The 5,141-nt window shown below is 40.7% G+C and overlaps 1 pseudogene; it reads right to left on the bottom strand.

Annotated features, from left to right (window-relative positions):
• Positions 1–1,092: 1,092 nt before the first annotated feature.
• On the bottom strand, positions 1,093–2,055 carry LOC102819374 (annotated as a pseudogene).
• Positions 2,056–5,141: the final 3,086 nt, after the last annotated feature.

Raw genomic sequence — 5,141 nt, 5'->3', positions numbered from 1 at the left:
ACCAACCAGCTGTTCCCCAGAAATGCTATGAGCTGCACTTAACACCACCACCACCAACATGGGTCCTCCATGTCCTTTAGCACACATGATATCCTCTTCTAGTGATTGATCCCTTCTGATGACATGTCCAAAACAATTGAGTGGGCATCTGTAAGATTTCCATTGACTAATTTTTAGATAGATTGGCAGGCCTTTGTTCTTAGTCTGGCTTTGTCTGGAAACTCCACTGAAATCTGTTTACTATGGGTGTGACCCTGCTGGTATTTGAAATATAGGTGGCATATCTTTCAGCATCACAGCAACACACAGGTTAAAATATTAATGATGCTATCTCTATATACATACTTTTTTTTTTCAAGATGTTAAATCTTTTTATTGAATACCCATGATCATGGATGATACATAAATTTCAATCCCATCTATAATTTTATCTGGTACCATTAATTCAAATTAGATATATTGCATAGGATGTGCCAACAACCATTTTTATAACCAATTGTTTAACTGCTTGGGTGACCATTTAATGGTGAATTCCAGGTTCTTAACAGCAACTGTCAGTTCAACTATACCATGGTTTCTGCAAATGGCTTCTCTGCCCCCAAGCAGTCCTTCTCTAAGGTTATATAAGTAAACTGAATGGAATCTGGCATCACCCTGAAGGAATTCTAAACTTCACACTGTGGGGTACTTTATCAAGATGGCTTCAGAGTAGACTAACTTTACACAGCACATTAAAAAAAAGACATTTATTCAGCGTCATGATCAGACTATTACATTTAGCAATCAACAGCATGGGTGCGGGAAAAAAAATCTACATTAAAACCCTTTGTTGGAATGCTTTACACTTTCCACAGAACAGAAACTAAAATAGCCTGTTATACAATTAGTCACAAATACAGTCCTCGAGTTTTTTTTTGTTTTGTTTTGTTTTTTGCCCATACACATGAGTATTGTCTAAAACATGTCTTCTTTGTAGCAGCTAGGCCCTGCCACCACTGTGCTTGGCTGAGTTCACAAATCTGTTGTAACCTGTAGCTTCCCTGTCACTTCTCTGGCTCTCCTCTCCTGCTAAGCTTTGTTTCCTGGCTATCCTTAAAACCTTCTGCCACTCCCATAGCTACTGCTGCTGCTTGAACCGCCATAGCCACCTTGGTTTCGTGGTTTGGCAAAATATTGACCTCCATCACCATAAGGGCCAGAGCTTCTGCCTCCAAAATTTCCTCCCTTCATGGGTCCAAAATTTGAAGACTGATTATTGTAATTGCCAAAATCATTATAGCTTCCACCGCCTCCAAAATTGCTTCCATCATTACCAAATCCATTATAACCATCCCCACTGCCTCCATATCCACCACCACCTCGGCTGCCACCAAAGCCACCTCGTCTGCTGAAGTTTCCTCCACGACCAAAGTTGTCATTCCCACCAAAACCACCTCCACGGCCACCACCGAAGTTTCCAGAACCACTTCGACCTCTTTGACTGGAGGAGGCACTGGCCATGTCTTGCTTTGACAGGGCTTTCCTTACTTCACAATTGTGGCCATTCACAGTATGGTACTTCTGGATAACAATCTTATCTACAGAGTCATGGTCATCAAAGGTTACAAATGCAAAGCCCCTCTTCTTGCCACTGCCTCGGCCTGTCATGATTTCACTCACTTCAATCTTTCCATACTGCTCAAAATAATCTCTTAGGTGATGCTCTTCAGTGTCTTCTTTAATGCCACCAACAAAAGTCTTTTTCACAGTTAAGTGGGCACCTGGTCTCTGAGAGTCTTCTCTTGAAACAGCCCTCTTTGGTTCCACCACTCTTCCATCCACCTTGTGTGGCCTTGCATTCATGGCTGCATCCACCTCCTCCACAGTAGAATAAGTGACAAACCCAAAGCCTCTGGAGCGCTTGGTGTTTGGATCTCTCATCACCACACAGTCCGTGAGCGTCCCCCATTGCTCAAAATGACTCCTCAGGCTCTCATCTGTTGTTTCAAAGCTCAAACCTCCGATGAAGAGTTTCCGCAGCTGTTCGGGGTCTTTAGGAGACTCTGACTGAGACATGACGGCGGTGAGGGGGAGAAAAAAAAAAAAAAAGACGATGCTTCCTCCGCCGGTGTCCACGAGCAGAAAGCTCTATATACATACTTTTGTAGTCTTCTTTGGATGGAATATCCTTAAAGTCCTTGTCTATGAGTGATTATGTTCGTGATTTTCATATGGTTGGGTCCAAGTCTTCTTTTTTAGTTGCTTTGCAGCTGTCTTCCATTACACCTGTGTGTCACACTTTGAGTCCCTTTGATCCAGAGTGATTTTGCAGATCTATCTGTCTAGGAGCTGAAGCAAGTATGTATGGACTTTCTGTTGCTTGTAAGACTTTCTGTAATTATTTATATAATCCACATGTTGACTATTTTGTGCCAAGCTCTAAGTAAGACTTCGCACCTTTATTGCCAAGAAAGAATCTACTCAACCACTCACTATTCCAAAGCATTAGAGGGCAGTGTAGATTTGACTGAAGAGGATTTTATGCAACAGGAACATGAAGTAACAGTTCATAAACGTTCCTTCCTTGTGTTTCCTTTCCCACATTCCTCAGGCCTCTGCTAAGTCTTCTTCCCTTCTCCTTGCTGGCTTTAATTTTCCTGCTTTCAGTTTGAAATCCGTATCTCTCCTCTTTGAATGAAGAGAAATTTGACTTTGTCTCAACACATCATAGCCAAACCTGCACATTCAAACTCTTAGAAAGCAGTAGAACACTCAAGAAAAAGAAAAAAAATTCACCCCCACTGCAAACATTATATAGACAAGTTTATGTTAAAAAATTATCCCTTGTTTATCTGAAATTCGAATTTAACTAGATCTCCTGTGTTTTACTGTATGTTGTCTGGCAACTTTACCCTGTCTCCTTCTGATGTCTTTCAGATCTCCTACCATTAAACATCCTTCTAGAATTAAAAGCTGACCATTATCATAAATTTTGTCCTGAGTTGAGGTTTTGCTGTTTAATAGCTGTTTCATGTTAAGTACATACAAGTTACAGTTTTATATCTCATTTGCCTTTCATCTAACTCTGGTAAAAATCAGCAAAGGCCAATCTGACTTTTACGAAGTGAGACTTTTCCACAAAGAATATCCCCCTGTTCATGGACTGCATCTAGTTTCTCTTAACCTGCTCACATCTTGGGAAGTTATTTTCCTGCTGTCTCGATCGCTCACACTTCTGACTTTGTATATACTTTTGACTATGTCCAGTGATATCAAACTGCTATTTACTTTATTTCCCAAATGTATTTTAGAAAAAGCAAAATACATTAAGAATACATAGGCATAAAACACATGTAGATTATTTCCATACTATCTTTAGAATTCATATTTCCCTCACTGATAGTTTCTAAAACTGGGAAAACTTTCCCAGAGCTATTGTAACACAAATATCACAAATGGGTGGCTTTTTGTTGTTGGTTCTGATTCATAGAGACCCTTTATAGGGTTTCCAAGAGAAGCTGGTGAATTCCAGCTGCTAACCTTGTGGTTAGAGGACTAGCAGTCCAGTGCTTACCCTATAACACCGCACCAGGCCTGTGAATTGATTCTGACTCAGAGCAACCACATAAGACAGAGTAGACTTGCCCCATGTGGTTCCCAACACTGAAAATTTTTATGGAAGCAAATTGCAGTATCTTTCTCTTGCAGCGTGCCTGGAGAGTTTGAACCATCGATATTTAGGTTAGCAGCGGAGTGCTTTAATCACCATGGCCCAAGGGTTTCTTAGCTTGGATATCCAATATCAATTTTGAACTAATTTTTTTTCAGTGTTTGTTAGTGCTGTTAAGTGCCATTGAGTCAGTTCCAACTCACAGCAGCACTTAGAGAGTTCCCACAGCTAGAACTGGATATATATTAGTCCTGGTGTGTCGCTGTAGGATAAGCAGGGAACCACAAAGTGAATTTGAACTTCAAGGAACCTTAGGTGATCATTAGAAAGTCAGTTTTGATTGGAAGTGGGTATTTGGTCAATGTATAAAATCCCAGCAACAAGTAGATATTTAGATTTCTACCAAAATGTATCAGTGCTCTTTCAGAATTCAGCACAAATAATCCTTCTGTTTATATACTGATGTTGTTAGGTGCCATTGAGTTGATACCGATCATAGAGACCCTATGCACAACAGAATGCAACACTGCCCGATCTTGGGCCAAACTCACAATTGTTGCCATGCTTGAGCCCATTGATGCTGCCACTTTGCTAATCCATCTCGCTGGGGGTCTTCCTCTTTTTCTCTGACCCTCTACCTTACCAAATATGATATCCTTCTCCAGCGACTGCTCCCTCCTGACAATATGTCCAAAATATGAGAGGCAAAGTTTGGCCATCCTGGCCTCCAAGAAGCACTCTGGCTGTACTTCTTCCAACACAGATCTGTTTGTTCTTTTGACAGCCCCTGGCACTTTCAATATTCTCCTCCAACACCATAACTCAATGGCATCAATTCTTCTACAGTCTTCCTTATTCACTGTCCAGCTATCACATGCATATGAGGTTATTGAAAATACCATGGTTTGGGTCAGGTGCACCTCAGTCCTCCAGCTGGCATCTTTGCTTTTCAACATTTTAAAAAGGTCTTGCGCAGCAGATTTGCCTAATGGAATGCGTCATTTCATTTCTTGACTGCTGCTTCCATGAGTGTTGATAGTTGAACCGAGAAGAATGAAGTCCTTCACAACTTCAACCTTTTCTCCGTTGATAAGAATGTTGTTTATTGGTTCAGTGATGAGGATTTTTGTTTTCCTGACATTGAGATGCAATCCATACCGAAGGCTGTGCTCTTTGATTTTCATCAGTAAATGTTTCAAGTCCTCTTCACTTTCAGCAAGCAAAGTTGTATCATCTGCATATCGCAGGTTGTTAATGAGTCTTCCTCCAATCTTGATGCCATGTTTTTCTTCATAGAACCCAGCTTTTCATATTATTTGCTCAGCATACAGGTTGAATAAATATGGTGAAAGAATACAACCCTGTCGCACACCTTTCTTAATTTTAATTCATTCAGTGTTCCCATGTTCTGATTGAACAACTGCCTCTTGGTCCATGTACAGATTCTTCATGAGCACAATTAAGTGTTCCAGAATATTCATACTTTGCAGTG

The sequence above is a fragment of the Chrysochloris asiatica genome, unplaced genomic scaffold, assembly GCF_000296735.1.
Source record: "Chrysochloris asiatica unplaced genomic scaffold, ChrAsi1.0 scaffold00049, whole genome shotgun sequence".
Lineage (NCBI taxonomy): Eukaryota > Metazoa > Chordata > Mammalia > Afrosoricida > Chrysochloridae > Chrysochloris > Chrysochloris asiatica.
Note: the sequence above shows the minus strand (reverse complement) of the source record. Positions and strands in the feature narration are given on the sequence as shown.